The sequence below is a fragment of the Callorhinus ursinus genome, unplaced genomic scaffold (assembly GCF_003265705.2).
Source record: "Callorhinus ursinus isolate GAN/ISIS: 27379988/994484 unplaced genomic scaffold, GSC_fseal_2.0 scaffold17, whole genome shotgun sequence".
In the NCBI taxonomy this organism is placed as follows: Eukaryota; Metazoa; Chordata; class Mammalia; order Carnivora; family Otariidae; genus Callorhinus; species Callorhinus ursinus.
The window spans coordinates 17825836-17849008 of NW_027397079.1; the positions used below are offsets into that span (position 1 = coordinate 17825836).

The 23173-nt window shown below is 40.7% G+C and overlaps 1 pseudogene; it reads left to right on the top strand.

The window, feature by feature from the left end:
• The first annotated feature begins 7606 nt into the window (after positions 1-7606).
• Positions 7607-8163, top strand: LOC112834543 (synaptobrevin homolog YKT6 pseudogene; annotated as a pseudogene).
• Positions 8164-23173: the final 15010 nt, after the last annotated feature.

Genomic DNA, 23173 nt, shown 5'->3' on the forward strand with positions numbered 1-23173 from the left:
TTATAAAATTATAAAATGGGGGATATTATTAAGACTGCCATGAAAAATAAAAGGAATTAATATGGAACGGCCCTAACACAATCCAGGTACCTGGTAAGTATTTACGAGATGCCAGCGATTTTGTTCCTCCTTTCTTTCTAAGGTTGTGGTGAGGATATAACAGAGAAACTTCCTTTTCCACATCATGGATTGACTCCCGTAGCAGGGAGCTATGAAACCGGACCTCCATCCTCTCCGACTTCCGGTCTCAAACTCGGGACCCTGCCGTCGGGTTCACTGCACCCCTTCCTCCCTGTAATCCTCTGGAGCCACAGGCAAATCTCCAGGCTCCATCCATCAGGTCACTTCTGCTTTTGCCAGGTTCCTTTTCCGGCTCAGCTCTCCGATCCATCATTTCAATCACTCTCTCGCCACTACTTTTTCACTCCCTTGCCGGCTTTGCTCAGCCAAGCTCCGAGCCCCCATCAGTCCAGATGCCGGGTAGCCCTGGCCCCCTGCCCTGCTGCCTCAGACGTTCCTGGGCCCACCGCAGCTCCCCGATCCCACCAGCAGTGGCTGCCATTCTAGCTCAGGGCCCTCGGGCGGCCGTCTGTGTTCACTTTCTCCCTCCAACTCCTTCCCTGCCCTCTGGCCCATTCCTCTGCGCATGCGTTCCATTCTGCGCAGAAAACCAAGCTCGTCAAGGCTAACATCATCAGCTGACTGTATGCTAGGCACCGTGCGAGGCCTCGAGTCCCATCACCTCGTCTCACCTTCAGTGGAGCTTCCTGCTGTAGACACGTTATGACGGCCCCAATCTGCAGCCGAAGTCCCCGGAAACCGAGAGAGGTTGGGTGATTTACCCGGGGTGCAGCAGCTGGGCACACGCAGCGGGACGCGAACCCTCGCCGCCTGTCCCCAGAGCTGACCTTTGAAGCATCAGACAACAAATTCTTCAACTTTCTCCCCCGGAGACTACAAACTTATTTTCATTAATTTTAAAAATTTGGGTTTAACATTTTTTCTCAGAGCTATTCATACACATAATTTAGAGACAAATAGGTATGTAAAAAAAAAAAAAATCCCAAACAAAAACCACCCAGCAGGCCCTGACCTTCGTATCCTTCATTTCCTCTTCTGTCCGGAAGCAACCACTTTTAGCTAACTCTTTGGGCATTTATATGCATTATTTCTAAATATCATGCCTATGGCGCTACTTACTGATCTGTCCGTGTTTAGCTACATTCTGTTGAGTTCCCACAATGAAGCCCGAGGAATTAGCTATTATTTCCCAGAGCAACCCCTGTGCCCCCTGAGCATGTATGCCGCATTGTCCTACCCCATTCTGCTACAGGTTATATTCATTTATACATTATAAAATGTAAATGCCAATCACGACTAAGCCACAGGTAGCTTACAATTACTTTTCCTTTCCTGAATGCTGTACTGTAAGGCCTACCATTAAAGCCCAGTATCATGCGCTCCCTTGACATCTGGGGAAACCAGGACGGCCCCAGAGGGTTTCGCTGCAAGCTGCCCTTCCCCACTCGGCTTTCCTGGGTAAGGTTCCCTAGCTAAATAACCCTCCTTATCAAGGGGACCAGGTACAGTTCCTGCTTCTCCCAGAGTGATGAATTGCAGTGCCCTGCTAGCCCTTGGAATTATTAAAAAAGACGACACATCATCTTCTGGGGAAGCAGGGGTCACCTTGCTCTCTTGATACTGCCAAGACTGCCTCCCACAGATCCTGCTGGTTCACTCCATCCCGGAGTGCAGCCTCTGTGCCGCTCTGCCTGGCCCTGTGGTCCTCCTCCCCCAGGGTGTATTTGTTATTGATAAACTGCTGTCAGTCTCACTGCCAGGTGTCTGGGGTGGGGTGTCCAGCCATCCCATAACCCTAGGATGGGAACTCATCCCTCACCCAAGCAATGAATGGGAGGCAATTATAACACACATCTCTTTGTGCTTTTAGGACTGATAATAACCTCTGGATTTCCCCCAGTCTCTTCCCAGTCATGTAAATTTCCTCACCATCCCTTCAACCCTCATGTTAATTTCCTCTGCTTGCCAAAGTCTCTTCCCGGAGCCCCTGCCCTGTTCCAGTCTGGCCGGGTTAATTACTATGCCTGCTCTTCAGCCATCACCTTTTTGAGATTTTGCATGTCTGAGAATGTTGTTATTCTCACTTTTACTCGATAGGTTAGCCAGGTTTCGAATTCTTGGCTGGAAATCATTTTTCCTTCGAATTTGGAAGCCACTTTCCGTGTCTTTCAGTTTCCAACATTGCTGTTGAGAAGTCCAAAACCACTCAAATCCCTAATCCTTCTTATGTGAGCTGTTTTTCCTTTGCTCTATGGGAAAAAAAAAAAATCCCTTTTCTCCCTCATCTCCCCCTCCTTCTTTGAATTTACCAATGAAATGTACTGGTGTGGTTCTATTTTCATTCATTGAACTTGGCACTTGCTGGGTCTTTCTAATCTGGAAACTCATATCCTTCAGCTCTGGGGAAATTTTCTTGTCTTATTCGTTTGATGATTTTCTCCATTCCATTTGCTTTATTTATTCTCTCTTTCTGGAACTTTTATTATATAGATATTGGCTTTCTTAAATAGTTCTCTTTCTTATTTTTTTCCTGTTTTCTCTGTTTTTCTAGATTTCTGATTTCTAGATTTCTTCACCTTAGCTTTCAATCTTTCTTTTGAGTTTTCCATTCTGATTGGTATATTTTAAATTTCAAGTTTGTTTTTTCAGTGTTCTTTTTGGGCATCTCCATGCTGCTGGTTGGATTTTATTGATAGTGGGCTTCACTCTCAGATGATTTGGCTGTCTATTTTCTTGTAGAATCCCCAGTGTCAGTATTTTTGTTTTTTTCTTGTGGTTGGGCCAGGTTTCCCAGGGAAGGCTCTTCCAGACTCTTGCCTGGAGGAATGTCCTATGCTGCCAGCATTCTGTAAGAGGGTCCCTCCAATTCTTGAGCCTTCTGCAGGTGGGGAGATGTACAGTGGGTTACTTTCTAGCTTTCTTTACTTTCCCAGGTCGGCTAAGCCAGTGACCACTCACCCATCATCTTTTCAATTTCTAAAACCACACTGCTGATGTTTACATTCCTTTTGGATTTTTATACTTTCCATGTATTAATTAGCTTTACTGCTATCTAAATAGGATTTGGGAAAGAGTTTGAGGCCAATGCATATGTTTAATTCTTGTCCCTTTATTTCTGTTTCTACCCATCCTTTCCTCATTCCCTCTTATTTTAGCTAGTCTTTTCGAGTATAAGGCTATTACTTCACCTGATATTTGAATTCAATGTCTTACTGTCTCTTCAGAGTTATTGCTCCAATAGTCATCCCTTCCCCGTCTTGTACTTTTCAATCTGTCTTGGTTTTTTCCTGTCAGCTGTAAACACTGAGATAATCCCATCTTTAGATATTCCTTTGAACTGATAGCTTCCTCATGTTTCCAACCATATTTCTGCTTCCTTTTATAGTCAAGCTTTTTGAGAGCATCCTCTGTGCTTTCTTCCTTCTTCTTTTTCTTTTTTTTAAGATTTGTTTATTTATTCTTATAGAGAAAGAGAAAGAGTATGAGCAGGGGGAGGGCCAGAGGGAGAGGGAGAGAGAGAATCCTCAAGCAGAGTCTTCGCTGACTGTGGAGCTTGACGTGTGGCTCGATCCCAGGACCCTGAGATCATGACCCGAGCCAAAATCAAGAGCTGGCCACTTAACTGACTGAGCCACCCATGCTCAGTCTATATCTATTTCCTCTGAGCCCATTTACAACTCTACCTATGGAAAGAGACTTCTAGAAAAATCACCAAAAGACTTCCATGTTGCCAAATCAATAGACACTTCCTTCCCTTGAGTTTACTGCTCTATGGTACTCTTGGCCACGTTGACCTTTCTTTTTTTTTCTTATTAGTTTTTATTTTAGTATTAAAAGTAATACATATTCATTACATAAAACTTAGAAAATAGACAAAATATAGGAAGGAAAAAGGAAGTCCAATCCCTAAATCTACCAAATAGAGACAACTCCTATTAAACTTAGGATGTATTCTCCCAACTTCAGCTCAGAATATGTTATTTGTGGGGTGCCTGGGTGGCTTAGTCAGTTAAGCATCTGCCTTCGGCTCAGGTCATGATCTTAGGGTCCTGGGATTGAACCCCGCATTGGGCTCTCCACTCAGTGGCGAGTCTGCGTCTCCCTCTGCCTCTGTGGTCACTTTCACAGTCTCTCAAATAAATAAATAAAATCTTAAAAAAATATGTTATTTGTCTAACTGTATGTGTAGATAGATAGATAGATAGCTATGCCTCAAACATAACATTTTCAAACAGTTCTCCAGAAAATTGGTTACTTCTAAATTTTTTACCTCAATCAATGAGTAGTATCACTACTCAACCAACTGATAAAGCCAGAAGCCCATGTGATATCTTCACCTTTTCCCTCTCCCTTACCTCCTACAGTTAGTGAGTCATGGAGTCTTTGGAATTCTACCTCTAACAGTTTAGCCACTTACCTCTTCAATCTTAGCATCATCACTTTAGGTTAGGATCTCACCCTGTATGCCTGAATGAATGCATTAACCACCTAATTAATATCCTTGCCTGTCTTTTAAACTATTATTCAGAATGCTGTCAGAACGATTGCTCTAAAATACTTGCCCAATCATGTCATTCATGTATATAAAAATCCTTTGACATTTCTCCATAGCCTGATGAATAAATTTCAAATTCCTTAGCCTAGGACTCACGGCTTTTGTGTGTCTTTCAGAAGGGTCCTCTCTCCTTCCTTAGCTTTATGTGTTCCTTTTTCCCAGTTTTCTCTGGTATGGAAACAGTGGGTCATGCTATTTCTTTCCTTTAAAACTTCCTTCATTCTCTTCTCTTTTCCCCCTTCTTGTCTAACTAACTTTTACAACATGGTTCAAAAGTATGAGTGTCACTTCTTCAAAGAGGCCCTCTTTTATATCTTAGTCTAATTTAGAACTTTCTTCTCAGGGCTTCCATATGACCACCTGAAGACAGCTATCTCACACTGAAATGATTTGCTTTGCTGCTCTGTCTGGGAAAATATATTCATCTTCAGAGTTGAGACTGTACATTATTTGACTTTGTTTTCCGAATGCCTTACCCAGCACTTGACAAAAGATGAGCTGGCAGTGTTAGAAAAGTAGTTTTCCATTCTGATTTTCCTATGGATATTCTGTTTTCAAGGGCAGCCCTTTTTACTTTACAATTCCTTTAGGAGTATGTGAGGAGAGATTGTTATGTGGGTAGGTGGGAAGAGAAGAAGGGATACAGAATTTTACATAGATCATCACAAAGGATTATTCTTAATTAATCCTTATGGGTTTGCCATTCCAGTTTTTAGGATAGAGCTAGAACTCAACCAAAGTGTAGAAGTAGGAAGAGATGGGAAGTTACCTCATTTGAAAGTCTAATGCAATGTCTTGAATGTTTCCAAAGGGAAATCATTGCAGAGTAGTATCATTAAAATACTTTAATGGATAATTGTTTGTTTGTGTGTGTGTTTACTTGCCAAATTACATGGCATGACAATGAGAAAAACCCTATCATTTAAAATTACACACTGAAAAAATATTGAATTCTAAAAAATCACATACAAATTGTCCTACTAATAGTTGAGTTATCATTAATTTTCCATGTAAATATTTTCTCTCTGTTTATACATAGGTTTTTTCATTACAAGGTAAGACTCCTTCTTTTCCTTCCTGTGGTGCTTCTCTCTCAGTTCACTTAGATAATAAAGCATTTCATATTCAGACTACGCTTTCTTCAATTGCATTACCTCAAGATGAAAGGTACATGGTTTTAGAAACAAGCCATCACATAGGCTTCCTCCGAATGGGATGGGTCCTGAACATGATACCTTATTTATTTTCTTGGCTTTATTTTTTAGAGCAGTTTTAGGTTTGTGGAAAGATTGGGTGAAAGGTAGAGACATTTCTCACATGCCCCTGCTCCCACACACGCATGCCCCCCATTATCAATATCCTCCTCCAGGGTGTACGTTTGTTACAATTGAAGCTACATTGACACACCGCTATCATCCCAAGCCCACAGTTCACATTAGGGTACATTCAATGGGTTTGAACAAATGTATGATGATGTTTATCTCTCATTATGACATCATACAGAGTACTTTCATCTCCCTAATAATCCTCTGTGTTCTGTACATTTATCCCTCCCTTCCCAACCCTTGCAACCATTGATCAAACGATCAATGTCTATCACTGTCTACATAGTTTTGCCTTTTCCAGAATGTTATATAGTTAGAATCATACAGTTTGAACCCTTTTCACATTTGTTTCTCTCACTTAGTAACATGAATTTAAGGTTCCTTCATGTCTTTTCATGGCTTGTAACTCGTTTCCTTTTAGGGCTCAGTAATACTACACGGTCTGGATGTGCCACAGTTTACTTACTACTCACCTACTGAGGGACATCTTCACTGCTTCCATGTTTTAGCAATTATGAATAAAGCTGCTAACCATGTGCAGATTTTTGTGTGGACATACGCTTTCAGTTACTTCGGGTAAATATCAAGGAGCACGATTGCTGGATCACATGGTAACAGTATGTTTAGTTTTGTAAGAAACTGCCCAACTGTCTTCTAAAACATCAATACCATTTTGCAATCCTACCAGCAATGAATGACAGTTCCTATTCCTCCATATCCTTGCCAGCATTTGGTGTCGTCAGGGTTTTCGATTTTGGCCTTTCTACTAGGTGTGTACTGGTATCTCATTATTGTCTTAGTTTACATTTCCAAAATTTTTTTTTGTCTCTCGGGGTAGGTCATATAATGTTAGAGACAAAAAGGATCCTAGATATGATCTAATCCAGAGATTCTCTATCAGGAAGTGGTGGGGATGAAGACAGGGATTATTTCTATCAAAAGCATCTCCAGAACATCTACCCCTGCTTTCTTGGTTTCCTCCCTCCTAAACTCTAACATTCTTATAAGCTTGGTGTCAGGCATGAGTGTTAAGCACACACACCCACTCTTCCAAGTGGTCATAATATCTTCCATCCCTCTGAGGTGACTACTGTTGATTGATGGATTGATTGATTTTAAGATTTTACTTTATTTATTTGACAGAGAGAGACACAGGGAGAGAGGGAACACAGGCAGGGGGAGTAGGAGAAGGGGAAGCAGATTCCCCGTTGAGCAGGGAGCCTGATGCGGGGCCTGATCCCAGGACCCCAGGATCATGAACTGAGCCGAAGGCAGATGCTTAACGGACTGAGCCACCCAGGTGCCCCACTACTGTTGATTTAATGTAGCTTTTCTTTTCCAGGAAAATTGAAGCTCAGATGGTTCAAGTTTCAGTGTCTTTCCTAAGTCATGGAGCTAGTTAATGGCAAAAGCAACACTAGACGCTCTGTCTCCTGCTATTGGCAAAACACTTCTATTAAATGTGCCGGTTCCTTGATCTATTCTTAAAATGACCTCGTCAAGAAGAAGCTGGTGTCCCACCTGTCATAGCCTTCTGCGCCCAGGAGGGCAGCCGGGCTCTTCCTGAGAGCTGTCACCTGGCCTGGGTGGGTGGTCGGGCAAGAGGCCAGGTGGGCCTGGGTGGGCGGCCGGAGGGTGCAGCTCCATGAAGCTGTTAGGCCTCAGTGTCCTGTACAAAGGCGAGCCCAAGGCGGTGCTGCTCAAAGCCATGGACGACATGTCCTCCTTCAGCTTCTTCCAGAGGTCCAGTGCTCAGGAGTTCATGACCTTCATAAGTCAACTGATTGTGGAGCCCTCGGCAGAAGGCTGCAGAGCTTCTGTCAAAGAACTAGAATGTCTGTACCGCCTCTACGTCCAAAACGACAGCCTTGTGGGAATGGTCCTAATGGACAGTGAATATCCATTCCTGGGGTCTTTTGCCCTGCCGGAGAAGGTACTAGATGAATTCTCCAAGCAGGTCGACAAGATAGAGTGACCAGTCGGATCCCCTGCTACCGTCCTCAGGAGATACTAGAACCTCGGAGAAGCTGACCCCATGCCCAAGGTGTGGGCTGAGCTGGACACGACCAGAATCATTCTGCACAGCACCATGGAGCGAGGGGAGAAGCTAGACGACCTGGTGTCCAAACCCGAAGTGCTGGGAACACAGTCTAATGCCCAGAAACAGCCCAGAAACAGGACTTGGGCTGTGCAATCACATGAAGACAGTGGGGGAGGCCCCTGTGCTGAAATGTCACGGTCATTCACATCAGAACCGTAGCCCCTGTGGAAGTGGAGCCGCCCTGGAGAGACCCGCATGGGGTCACTCTCATCTTTCACTTTGGAGCTCCTGGAGGGGGAACTGAGCCGTTGTAGGAGGGACCTGGGGCTGGGGCACATGCAAATCTACATGTCTAGTAATTTTTGAAAGGATCATTTGAGGCCCCCAAAGGTATAGTATTGGGCCCAATGAAACCTTAAATTCTGAGTGACTCTCATAAAATAAAACTACCTCTTCAGATCTGAAGAATCTAGAGGAACCCTTACTCCGACTCTTGGGACCAAGCAGGTTGAAGGGCAACCACCACATCCTTCTGCGGGGCGCACTGTCCTGCATCTCCTGCCCTGTGGTGGGCATGGTGAGTGCCATTCGGGCTGGGATCCCAGGCTGTGCAGCCTTTCTTTTTTTTTTTTTTTTTTAAGATTTTATTTATTTATTAGAGAGAGAAAGAATGAGAGACAGAGAGCACGAGAGGGAAGAGGGTCAGAGGGAGAAGCAGACTCCCCGCTGAGCAGGGAGCCCGATGTGGGACTCGATCCCGGGACTCCAGGATCATGACCTGAGCTGAAGGCAGTTGCTCAACCAACTGAGCCACCCAGGCGCCCCTGTGCAGCCTTTCTTTCCCCGCCGCAAGCAAGGGGTGCCTAACTGCAGGGCGATGTGCTGGGGAGAGTGCACCCTGGTAAAGGTAGAAGATGGAAGGGATGCGGCCACGTGGAAGCTAAGCGGTCAGACTACATTCAGCCTGGGATAAAAGGCATTTAGGAATGGCTCAGTCAAGTGCTGCAAATAAAAGACCACTGTAGAGTCAGTAGGGAGGGTGGTGGGAAGACGGCAGCTGCGCCTTGTGCCAGGACTGGGGAAAGCAGAATTGAAACCTCACACTAGACGCCGCCCCCCAACCCAGATTCACTAATCCATATACACACACCGTAGAAAATGTCTTTACTTTGGGCTAAAAATTAATAAAGCAAGAAGTGACTGCACAGAGGGGTAAGTTCTAGGGTTGGCTCTAGCAAGCTGGGAAAAAAACGGATGGTTGAAAGTTTGCTTATCCTGCTTAGGACCAACGTGAAGTAGGGCAACGAAGCTGTCGTTTGATTTTTAGGAGTTTGTTTTGAACAACTTGGATTCAATTCAAATGGAGTTTCAAGTTGTGTGGATTTACAAGGATATTACTGGATTTTTTTTCCTGATGATTTGAGCATCAGGATAGGCAGCTCTTGAATTCCTTGGAATGATCACGTCTGAAATTAGGTAGCAGGACAGACTCTGGGGCGACAAGAGAGTTGCCCGCTGTCTTCCTCCACCTCCCAGGTTTAATCAAGTCCCATTCACGCCCCCCCCCCCCCGCGCCCGGTGACCCCGTTGATTTTCTCCTTCCCCATCCCTCTTCCAGAATACCATTTCCCAACCTTAATGCCTGGAAAGAAGAATGACCTGGGACCAGCTCTTTTCCCTCCAATTTAACCTTCCATTCAGATCATTCGGAGCTTTTCAGAGAGCAAATCTTTTCTGTACTCAAAAGCCTTCAATGACTCCCCTTTGTTTGTATAATAAAATCACCTCACACCTGTCAGAATGGCTAAAATCAACAACGCAAGAAACAAAAAGTATTGGCGAGGATGCGGAGGAAAGGAACACTTTTGCACCATTGGTGGGAATGCAAACTGGTGCAGATACTGTGGAGAACAGTATGGAGCTTCCTCAATAAGTTAAAAATAGAACTACCCTATGATCTAGTAATCATACCACTGTTTATTTACCCAAATAATACAAAAACACTAATTCAGAGGGATACACGCACCCCCATATTTATAGCAGCATTATTTACAATAACCAAATTATAGAAACAGCCCAAGTACCCATCAATCAATGAATGGATGGAATACCTTTCAGGCATAAAAAAAGAATGAAACCTTGCCATTTGCAACAACATAGATGGAGCTAGAGAGTATAATGTTAAGCAAAAGAAGTCAGTCAGAGAAAGACAAATACCATATGATCTCATACATGGAATTTTAGAAACTAAAAAACAAGCAAAAGGAAAAAAAAGAGAGAAAGAGAGAAGCAAACCAAGAGGCAGACTCTGAACTACAGAGAACAGACATAGCTACCAGAGGGGAGGTGGGGGGGGGGGCTTGGGAGGAAATAGGGGATGGGGATTAAAGAGTGCACTTATCATGATGAAATAGAATAAAATTTAAAAAAAATCCAAATCTGACCCAGTCTCTATCTCTTCCTCTACATTGTGAGCTCCTTGAATAGGGCAGGGAGGGAAGGATATTATGAAAGCACAATGGAGAGTAATAGGATTAAGACTAGGAACAGACAAGATTACAATAAAGCCAAGAGATCTTCATATGTCACCGCCTTGGCACCTACTGGTGATTACAACTCATTTCATATACAAAATCCAATATTTATAAGGCTTATACATGTTTGCTAACACTAAGGTTATATCTGCAGCCAAATCTTCCATAGCACATGTAAATACGTAATGCTCGGCTGTAAGTAGGGTATGTTCATGAAAAATCATCAAATATTATCTGAAATAGGGATATAAAAAATTAAATCTGTTAAAAATACCCAGAAAACCGTCCAAAGGGTTCTATGTAATCACTGACTTTTAATATTTGGAGAAAGAGTGGTAAAATAAAATCAGGTCAATTTTAGTACAATGGACTTCTAACTTCCAGATATTCAGGATGTCTTGTCATCTGCCTAAGTTCCTTATTTAAAAGGAAAGAGAAATTTTTACTTACCACTTCTCAATATTTATTTATGCAGATGAGACATGAGTCATAAGGATGTAGAGATGAACCCTGATTTATGACAACATCAGGAAAATGGCTAAAAATAAGTGTGTCTCAGGATGATTCAAAGTGCAATAAGGGAATTTCCAATGATTTGGTAACAAATGTAGCAGCCCAACTCCATTTATTTTTCCAGCAAATAGTCCCAAGGAGCATGAAAAATGACAGCTGCATAACCGGAACAGCTAATTTTTTCATGTTAGTTGATTCAACCTTTTGTGTCAAGAAAAAAAGAGAGAAAAGGAAAAGAAAGAGAGGGTGTAAGTAATAGATCAAGTTTGTCTTTTTATAACTTGGGAAATAAAATCTCCAATCATCTATCAGTAGCCAAATAGTAATGTTCTAGCCATTAAGCCTAATGGCATAGAAACGATAGAGTAAGCAACAGGATGAGACTATGATTTTGGTGAGCTAGCTAGGTGAAAGTCACAAGTGCAGAAGCCCAGAATTGAAAACAGCGTGAGATATCACTGAATTCAGCCTCCTGCCCCAAGCAAGGATGGTCTCCAAAACATTGCTCTCAGAAGTAGAATCCGGCCTGTTAAATACTTCTGGCAATGGGAGCTCACCACCTGTGTTTTAATTTCCTAAGACTGCTGTAACAAATAGCCACACATTTAGTGACTTAAAAACCACTAATTTATTATCTCATAGTTCTGGAAGCCAGACATTTGAAGGCGTTCAGCAGGACCATGCTCTCTACAGAGACTTTAGGGGAGAAGCTATTCCTTGCCTCTGCTAGTTTCTGGTGGGTGGGCTTCCTTGGTTTGCGGCCACATCAGCCCAATCTCTGTCTTTGCTTTCACATCATCATTTCCTCTCTGTGTCCTTTAAAAGGACACTTGTAATTATATTCAGGAATGAACCAGATAATTCAGAATGAACTCCTTATCTCAAGATCTCTAACTTAATGACATCTTGAAAGACCCTTTTTCCAAATAAGGTGACAAATTCACAGGTTCTGGTGATTAGGACATGGACCTATCTTTTGAGGGACCATCATTCAGCCTACTATACAACCTCCAAAAGCAATCCTTTTATTTTTGGACTGATTTCACTAGAGTGGACTTCTGTTGTTTTGAATAGTACCCACACATCTCATCTACTTGCAAGGTAGATGAGAGGTGAGGCTCTGTCTCCTACCATTGAGCTGAAACGGGGAAATTCTTCTCCTCTTAAACCCTGTACTCTAGGGCAAGAGGGCATGTATAAGCAGAGCCGGTCAGATGCCCATGCTCTGGTCCTGCCAAGCTGCTCTTTCTGTCATCAGCCATGACCCCAACCTTCACTCACACCCTGGTTACTCCCACTTCCGGGTCTCTACTCTTTTGGGACATGTCCTCAAGAATACCCTTCTCTCTTCTTCTTCTTCTCCTCCTCCTCTCCCTCCACCTTCTCCTTCTTCAAGTAGGCTCCATGCCCAGCGTGGAGCCCAAATGGGGCTTGAACTCATGACTCTGAGATCAAGACCTGAGCTGAGATCAAGAGTCGGACGCCTAACCAACTGGGCCACCCAGGCACCGCCCCCTTCTCTCTTCTTTAGACCTAGAAATCATATATTATTACGTCACCTCCTGCTTCCCACATACTGATCTTTCCTTTCAGACAACTGCAAGGATCACTTTTTGCATTTGGGTCACATGCATTTGATTACAGTCAACCTAGAACTTTATAGTATGCTGTTTCAGGTTTTTTTTTTTCCTAAATTGATTTATTTACATGTCTTATCTCCCCAACAAAACTGTAGACTCCTAGGGTAGGCATATGTTCTTACTTCTTTAGTAGAATGGCTCAGAGGTGGTTAATGGACACAACAGACATTTAGTTATTCCTGCTTAGGAGCGTCCTAATATTACATGACTTACAAACATTTGTGATTTTCTGAAGCAGGACTTTTATAATCATAAAATTATATAAGCTCTTGAAAAATTAAAGTTCCTTGAATTATTCCGTCTTTCAATCCTACTTGATTTTAATATTACCAAAATTAAGGGTTTCACGGATAAGCCTTGAGAAAATTTCTTTCCAAACACAAGCATAGTGTCTCTTTAAATAAATACAAAAAATTATGAGCATTCGAAATATTTTTTTGTAAGTATTGTCAAATTGTGTCATGAAAAGTTTGTAGGAACTAAGAATTTGAATTTTTTAAAAAGATTTTATTTATTTGAGAGAGAGAGAGAGAGAGAGAGTATGAGGCAGGGGCAGAGGGAGAGGGAGAAGCAGACTCCCCACTGAGTAGGGAACCTGACATGGGGCTTGATCCCAGGACCCAAGATCATGACCTGAGTGGAAGGCAGACACTTAACCGACTGAGTCACCCAGGTACCCCAAGAATTTGAATTTTTAAAGACTGTAGGGGCGCCCGGGTGGCTCAGTTGTTAAGCGTCTGCCTTCGGCTCGGGTCATGTTCCCAGGGTCCTGGGATCGAGCCCCACATCGAGCTCCCTGCTCCCCGGGAAGCCTGCTTCTCCCTCTCCCACTCCCCCTGCTTGTGTTCCCTCTCTCACTGTGTCTCTCTGTGTCAAATAAATAAATAAAATCCTTAAAAAAAAAAAAAGACTGTAAATTCGGTGGGCAGGGATGAGTCACTTAACCAATGAGAAGAACCAGCTTCACTTTCACATTCCAGGGAGGCTCGGGACTCTGTGCACCTGTACAATTAGACACCATGTAGTATGCATTTATTGAACTTTTTCAGGAGAGTTTCTCAGACAAGAAGACAATGCTGTTTGCTGATGATAGCAATGGAGGAAAAAAATAAAGGGGTCTTAAAAAAAAAAGATGCTAGTTTTGGTCAGAAAATAAAAGTTTTTTTTTTCTTCTTGTTTGTGAGAAAGATAAATAGAATGTGATAATGTGTTTACAAATCTCAACAGCCTCCTGATAGGGATGTTAGGGGTCTTCTGTCTTCAAGTGAACGGAATTTAATTTAGTGACAAGGGAGAAACATGAACATAGCATGTTGTACCGTGGATCACTGATAAACTACAGACTATTAAGATTAAATGAATGTGTATATACATACAAAGTGTATTCTTTCCTATAATTCAGCTGTGCCAGGAAGTATAGAAATTTATGACTAAATTGCACAGCTTCTAATATCCATCCTGAACCCATTTATCATTTTTAAATGTATCTATTATTTGCATGATATTTGTTGTTAAAAGTCAAATAAAACTGAAATATATAACAAATAAATGTAAGGTCCTCTGATATTTCACCCATCTGAGAAAATGAATACTAATATTCTGGTGTCCCTAGATTTTGTGACATGCTTTTAATGTCATAGAATACTTACCTAGTGTTTAAATCCATAACTTTTATGAATTACTTTTGTAGGTTTAAAATTCTGATGAATCGGGAAATCACTTGTTTATTTTAGAATGAGGAAAGAAATGGTTACTAAGTTAAGTTTCTTTTCCAGTGGATAATCAAATATACAATTTGCTGAATAATCCTTTTATTATTCTTCCTGTTTTTTTGCAATGTCACCATTACCACACACTAAATTCCATATATGATCAGTATAACTTTGGACTTTATTTTTCTATTCCTGAGCTAAGATCAAGTTTTATAATAGTAACTTTCTTTAAAGATTTTATTTATTTATTTGAGAGAGCGAGAAAGAGAGAGAGTGAGCACATGAGAGGGGGGAGGGTCAGAGGGAGAAGCAGACTCCCCGCCGAGCAGGGAGCCCGATGCGGGACTCGATCCCAGGACTCCAGGATCATGACCTGAGCCGAAGGCAGTTGCTTAACCACCTGAGCCACCCAGGCGCCCTATAATAGTATAATAGTAACTTTTAACATCAAGAAATACTTGCCAATTTATGAAAAAATGATATCAAAGTGAATAAAGCAGAAAGTGAAAGTCTTCCATATAATCCTACTTCCCAAAGATCAATACTGCTCACAGCTGCATATTCTGAAATTTTTTTCACACAATATGCATAATGTAAATGGAATCATATTATATCCTGATGTATAACTTTTTCCACTTAGCAATTTATTGTGGGTATTTTTTAAGTCAGTATAGACAGGTACATCATATACTTTTAACTAAATATGTCATTGTATGCCTATGGCATCCAATTTCTTTTTTTTTTTTAAGATTTTATTTATTTATTTGCCAGAGTGAAAGAGTGACAGAGAAAGCGAGAGAGCGCAAGCAGGGAGGAGAGGGAGAAGCAGGCTCCCCATTAAGTGGGGAGCCCATGTGGGGCTCCATCCCAGGACCCCGGGATCGTGACCTGCACAGAAGGCAGATGCCCAACCGACTGAACCACCCAGCACCCCTACTTACCCAATTTCTTATTGAAAGCGTTTATGGTTTATTTTTTTTCCTAATTCCTAATTGTTTTTACTATTACCAAGGATACTCAAAGTTTTTCTTTCATATATCGTTGTGTGCTATATTTCTATAGAATACATTTCTAGAAGTAAGTTTGTGTGGTACAATTTTAAATTGTGGCAGTTATTTCCATATTGTTTTCCCAAAAGTTCAGTTTGTGTTTGGTAGAGCAGTGAGCAGGAGCTCACTTATCTCTCCAATGCCCTGGGCATTTTTAGGAGACAGAGGGATACGAAAGGGAGGTCAGTAAGATATAAAGACCGGGGCACCTGGGTGGTTCAGTTAGTTGAGCGACTGCTTTCGGCTCAGGTCATGATCCTGGAGTCCCGGGATCGAGTCCCACATCGGGCTCCCTGCTCAGCGGGGAGTCTGCTTCTCCCTCTGACCCTCTTCCCTCCCATGCTCTCTATCTCTCATTCTCTCTCTCTCAAATAAATAAATAAATAAATCTTTAAAAAAAAAGAAAAGTAACTAATTTAACTCTGTCTCTCCATAGAGCCCCATTTTGGGGTCATTCAAGTGAGCAAAGCAGAATAGTTACAATATTCATTGAGGAAGAACTTCTCTGAAAACATTCACATAATAATTGTCTGTTAAGAATCTTTTGATTTTTTCCCCCCATAATTGTGGAGGTTTTGGTATCTTTAAAAAAGAATTAATAGGAATTAAAATAATAATGATAAATACACCAAAGGAAAAAATGACCACTTCTCTCAATGCAGAGGTAAAATGTTTTTTTCCAGTGTGTCTAAATGAAAGGAGTGTTCAGCATAAGGAAATGCTAGACTTCACAGGGTAAAAATCATATCTTATTATATAAATAAGTACATAAGAATTATTATTTTATTTTTTGATGAGCCAATGACCATTCAACATTGTTAAATTATTTGGTAGAAATAGTTGAATTAAGACCCAGTCATTCAAAGTTGTATTCAGCAATGACAGATTTTCATCTTCCTTTCTTTTTTTTCTTTCTGGTGGTGCTGGGGGGCCAGGGCGGGGTCTGTTATAATTTGTGCTATCTCCAAGGAAACTTAATCCAGATGTTCATGATGTTAGGATGGCACTTCCTACAAACAAAAAGATTGTGAGGGACTCTGGGGCTTATTTTGTAAATTGTTCCATGTAGAGATTTGCCTGTCCTGGCATCAAGCCCTGGATGGAAGCCAGAGAGAGGGTTACAGAAAGAGATTAAGGTGTCAGTGCTAGAGGCAGGAAAAGAATATTGGGCAATGTATTTGCCTGGTTCTACCACACACCTCATTTCCAGCCTGATTGTGAATATTTTACAGTGGGTAAAATGCCAATAACCGCTCTACTATGGTGGTAAGTTTTTGAGTGACTTGACTCCTACATTTTTCAAATGTTATGTAATGTCTTATTGTTTTTGTAACAAATATTTTTGAAATGTTTTCTGTAAGATGTATGCAGGTGCTAATAGCATAAAATACATAAAGTATGTAATACATAAAATAAGATATAATTTTATGCATATTGAAACAGATTAGTGTTTTTTGAGATTAAATACTAACACCGATAACAGATAATATTGCCAATGATAGCTGGAAATTATTTTAACAAACACAAATATTTAAAAATTAATCCAAATCCAAGTGTATAGCATAATCAATATATTCTAAATAATATCTATAATACAATTAATTTTATTGGAAGGATGGACTCACTTATTTAGGTTTAGGTTATTTCTAATGCTCTACACATTATGCAATGCTTGGTAAAAAGGCAGAATTTTCTAACTAAGAGTATTATTTAAGTATAAAATTATTCTCATGTAAGGCACACTTTTCCTTCAAGTTTATTTTGATAGCTCATTTCCTGGATGGTTTAGCAAAATTATTAAAGAACTAAGATTTAAAAGCTTTCAGTATTACATATTTTAACTCTTAAAAAAACCTTTGTTTTTTTTTGTTTGTTTGTTTAGTATTAAAATTCATCTTTAGAAAGTAATAAATATTGTAAGTAAACCTTGATCAATTAAGGAAGACTAAATGAGAAAGTCAAGGCATTCTAAGTGTAGGTTTGTACTAAGTGTAGGCTTTGTAGATTACCGGGACCTCAAAGAGGATATGAATCCCTGGTTGCTGCAAAACAAAGCAGTGAAAATAGAGTCTCCATTTTGCTGCTTTGTAGCTAAATGGTCCCAGATTGGTGTTCCCCCTCCTACACCATTCTTCCTCTCCCTTTTTCTTTCTCCCTTTTTTCTCTCTCCCTCCTGCCTTCCTTTCTTCCTTCCTTCCTTCTTCTTCTTCTGTGACATTCTCCTCCATCAGCCCACCCACCCCTTCACTGGCTCAATTAGGCTTAACTGCTATTCCTCATTCAGATTACATTTAAAAGTCTGTACCTCTGGTAAGAATTCCCTGGTAGCTCATGGCTGGTTTACTGGGTTGCTTTCCTTCCTGCATGTTCCCCCACAAAGGAGGCCTATGACATCATGCTCTAATTGCCTTTTCTCTTATCTGTCCCCCTCCCTGCAATGCCAGGTTCATTTTGTGTGGTCCAGGACGATATTTATGACTAGGGGGAGCTGAACATTACTTTTCAAAGAAACATCAAACAAATAATAAAGAAGCAACCAAACATGATTTTTTAACTTAAGAAGGCAATGTCAGGCATTTGTTCACCTATTTATGCATTAAAAGTTTATTAAGTGTGTGATGGTTGTCTAAATATTTACATCAGAAATTGGGTGAAATTCTATTGAAAGGAATGAAACCATGTATTTAGGTTTTTGCTAATTTTTTCTCTATCACTACTTAATCCACTTTACCCCCCCTTTAAACCCTTACTATAAAATGCACAGAATATTTTAAATTATTCTTTTAAGCTTTTAAAAAAAGACACTACTCTATTTTCTTTATTCTATGACATAATATTTTTGTTTGACCACTGAGAACAGGTGGTGACTGGTATTGTTAAAGAGCTCCTAGCCTTATCTAAGCTGAGTATATCCTGAGGTGAGCAGTTATAAATTATATGTCTAAAGAGAAGTGACTCATATTTACATGGGTGGGAACTTGGGCTAAGAAATGTGGGAGGTAGGCAGAAAGGAAAACAATGCTGTAGGTATTTTCTTCTTAATGTGTGAGTACGAAAGCTTTTACTGCCAAGATCCTGATGATTAGTGAGTTTAAAGGGAAATGTACAAAGTTGTAAAAACACTGTGCTAAGAAAAAGACATCAGTAGTTTTTCTTTACTGTCTTCACTCAGCTTCATGACAACTGAACCTCTGTAGCTGGTAAAGTATAACATTTTCATATTAGGAAGAGGTTTGTAGACAACAAATATGTTCAATGCTATGAACGAAAATGTTAAAGACTTTCCTCTTTTGTTAGTAAATAAAACCAGAAGTGAGTCCTGGATGCTCTATTTTGCTACTCAGATTTCTCTCCCGGTTTATAGCCTAGTTAGCGTGACTAAAAGCAATTTACAAGTGGTTTTCTATAGAGTGCTCAGCCCAGAGAAAGGCGCATGAGACCCTTTGAAATGAATTATTCAGGGTTTGTATCTTAAATGGGGGATGACTTCGGGAACAGATACCTGAGGGAGAGTTGGAAATAGCAATGCCATGAAATGTCTGCAGAGCCCTTATCTCTGAGATTAAGGCAATCGGGGACAAGGTACAAATTCCTCTCAAAAAATGATACCGTGCACTACCGCGCTTAGAGTACTATGTATACATCAGCTAGATTAGACCAAACAAAATCTCTACGTCAAAACATCAGCAAATTACTCATCTGATATTTTCTTCCAAATTCAATAAAAAGAAATGATAAAATGGTGTGTTCTTCCCTCTGGAAGAAGGATGGGAAAGCAAAAGTGCTTGTCTGCAATTCAGCGCTCAAAAACTACTTTTGACCAGAAATACTCATATGCTATGCTAGAGTGTTTTCTTTCTGTAAGAACTATCCTAGGAAACTCCATCAGCTATGAAGCTCAAGTGCTGGGTGCAAGACCTCATAGAACGCCGCGTGGAAGCAGACAGACTGGGGCTCGCTGTGAGACGAGATGGAGGGCACGGCCATGGGACAACCCTCGCAAAGCGCACCGCCTAAGCTTCCTGGTCTTTCTCTTCTTTTTACTCCGGCGATGCTCTTCAAACAACGCTGTGGGTCACCACATGTGCTTCCTGAGAAGCGCACCTTCATCTTGTGTAAAAGTGCTGACGAATTATTCCCTTAAAGGTTTTTGTTACCTTTTCCCTAATATAGACCCAGAATATGTGCATGTGTTTTCATAAAGTGGAGACACTGGAGGGCTTTTTTTTTTTTTTCCTCTCCTGTGTGCGGAGGAAAATGTGAGTACAGTAAAAAAGGCAGAAGTAGCAAGTTAAGGACAGGGGGTACTTCCTATATCATATAGCACATATTGGGAAGAGGGGAGAGGGTTGGCCGAAAGGGTTTGAATTTTATGGGCACAAGCTAGAACTTAGGGTTATAGGTTGTCTGCTCTATAACGGATTGTATAGCGTATACTACATGTCATAATAATTTAGTACCTGCTAGTATCAGTGGAAACTGACATGTTGACTGAATCTTTCTAAGACTTAATCTCTATTTATCCACAAACTGGGAATAACAATAGTAACCTAATAGCATCATTGTGAAAAACTAATGAGACTATCAGACATAAATATCTGTGAAAGCAGGTAATGGTTTGTCCTTCCCAAAGATTTATTTATTTATTTGAGAGAGAGCGAGTGAGTGCATGTGAGCAGGGGGGAGAGGGGCAGAGGGAGAGGGAGAGAGAAAGAAGCTCACGCAGACTCCCCGCTGAGCGTGGAGCTGGACTCCGGGCTTGATCCCAGGACCCTGAGATCATGACCTGAGCTGAAACCGAGAGTCAGGAGCTCAACTGACTGAGTCACCCAGGCGCCCCTAGTTTGTACTTTCTAAATGATAGCTATTGTAAAAATAAATATTTTTATCAGGCTTTCTAAAATAACTGTTTTGGCTTCTCAGGCTCATTTCCTTGACATCAAAGGTATTTGGAAAGTTGTTCAAAAATTAGACATTCAGTTTTGGAAGATTGAGAAAGTAGGATTTTGCGGCCCATTAAATTCACACCATTAGTCTGAGGCATATCTGGGGTCCTCTTGGTAAACGGAACATTGTACCAGGATTTTCTTCTGCAAATACTGGGCCTGCCTGCCTTTAGCTCTGCTGGTAAAAACTGGTGTTTACTCTAATTCATTGTCGCATTGACCACCAGAAGAGTCTTTGCTCTGGACCTTACCAGACAGGAATGACTCCATGTGATTCTGCTTCGTGCTTACATTTCTGGTCATCCTCAGGCCACTTGAACTTCACCGTTATATGACCTGTTGCCGCAGGTGACTTTGATCTGTCTTTCTCCCTGCATTAACTCAGGAAAATCTAGCATTTTTATTTAGTTCATGTGCTTGTGGCAATGACCATAAGCAAACATCTGCCTATTGACTTAAAGAGTGTCTAGGAACTTGATTCGAGTAGGTCTCTAGGAACTGAAGAGAGTGTCCAACCCTCTAACTCAGTGGTTCTCCAAATGGGATTTCTGGATCTTTCTCAGATGTGTTCTTCAGGATCTGTGAGTTCTCCACAAGCGTCTTTAAGCAGTGTTTGTTCATTTGCTTTGTTTTATTTTGTTTCAAATGATAGGCTAAAAAATTAATCAACTGAAGCATGTTCTGCCTTATCTTGATGGCCTGTTCATAATTAAATCTTGTTTCCATGCCTGCTTCCGGCTTTGTTTACTAGCTTGCTAGAGCTGCTATCATAACAAAGTACCATAGCCCGGGGACTTAACAGAAATTTATCGCCTCACCGTTTTGGAGGCTAGAAGTCCAAAATCCAGGTGTTGGCAGGACCGGTTCCTTCTGAGGGCTGTGAGGGAAGGATGTTACATCACATGAAAGCCCAGTAAATGTTAGAGGGTATGAGGTTTTCCACATTGAAGACAAAGTGTCAGCAAGGGTAAGAAAACTTGACTCATGCTCAAGTGATCTTTGCATTGATATGAATGAGTGATACCTAGCATTTATTCATTTCCATCACTGGTTTGGTTGGTAAAGTTTATGCTGAAACTAGAAATTCTTTTCACTGTCTGCAAGAACTGAAAACTAATTCCAAACATTATTTTCCTGATTGATTGCAACAATAATTGGATTAGGTTCACATTTCATGCTGATTTCAATAATTTCCCCATGGGTTTTCTTTTTTAAAAAAGAAAATTTAAATTAATCCTGAGAGCTTTTTCTTCCTTTGGAAGTTTCTAGCACACTATTTAAGTTTGTGAACCACTGCTTGGTAGGAATAAGCCAGCTCTTTGAGGGGACCCTTCTGTCCCTTACCTAATTTTATGATCCTGAAATAGTTAGACCTTTGGAAAGTTCTCTATACGTCATATCTTTATTACACTGAATAATTTCTGTGATATAAATTTGCTTTCTTAAAATAAAGACTTCCTCAATGGGGAAAGAATGAGAGGATAGCTCATATGCTTTGCAGGAGGGATTTAGAGGATTAAACTCAGACATTTGGGGATAAGTCAGATATCAGAGTCAGACTGAGACCTATTTCCTAACAACTGTGATGAACTGGGAAGCAACCCGCCAGGGATCTTCTCACCTCCTGAAATAGCCCATGATCAGAGACACCCACCTGTGGCTTTATATCATAATATAATAACCCGCTGATTGCAAAGCTTGAATTAGGCCTGTCCGCGATTTACTTATAACTATCAGATTTTCCCTTAATGCCAATATCATTAATTTTATTGTTGTCTTGTGTTGTAAGTTACCCAGAAGTAGTTTATGCATAATAGCATAATTTTATTTATTTTAACTTTAATTTTTGGGGTAATAGCGTAATTTTAATGTAATTAATTGCATGGGAAGTTTTGAACTCATAGCAAAGCAATCTACCGTCGTGTTAACAACCTATGACAATGTTCATGCCCTTATATATATATTACAGTAAATCAAGTATTATACATATATCTATGAACATATACATAGGCTTATGAGAAAAGTGGTCTTTTACTTTATGTGATGGTAGAATTCTTAAAAGCTTTGTTTTATACAAAAAATTGAGAACCGTATTATAGAAGATACCCACGATTTGGTTGGATCATAGTTTCCTAAATTTTAATCTTAGAATCTTAATCTTGCTAATGATTTAGATTCTAAGTGATGGTGAAGACTTGCCTAGGAAGAAGAAAGTAACTTTATGTCATAACAAGTTATGTTTGTTGACAAAGCACGGCAGAGCTCAAAGGAAGGGCTTTTATGGAATTCTGGCTCTAGCACTTTTTGTCAAAATAAATCAACTAACACAGAAAAGTTGAAGGGTCTCTCTGTGTAGTACACTTTCCTGAACCATTTCATTTGCATTTCCTCTTTTTTTTTCTTTTTCTCCAGCCTTTCTATGGATTTTGCAGTCCCTCAGTGTAATATATTAGCTTCATTTTAGAATAACTCAGCCTCTTTCTATAGAAGTTAGAAAACTCTCATGCATTCAAAATGTATTTATTAAGCCCCTATTACATGACATCTGCATGTTAGAAGCTAGAGACATCAAGTGGGGAATCCGTAGTCCAAAGTCCCCCGCCTTCAAGAAACACAGTGTATGGTAAGCAAGGGAACATAAGCAGATCTGATACATAGGACACTTCAAGTGGCAACTCGGAACCCTGCCGACATTATTATGGGGGCACCAAAGATACTACTTCTCACTGTGCCTTGGGAAACCAGGCAAAGCTTAACAGTGGATAGTGCATTTGACC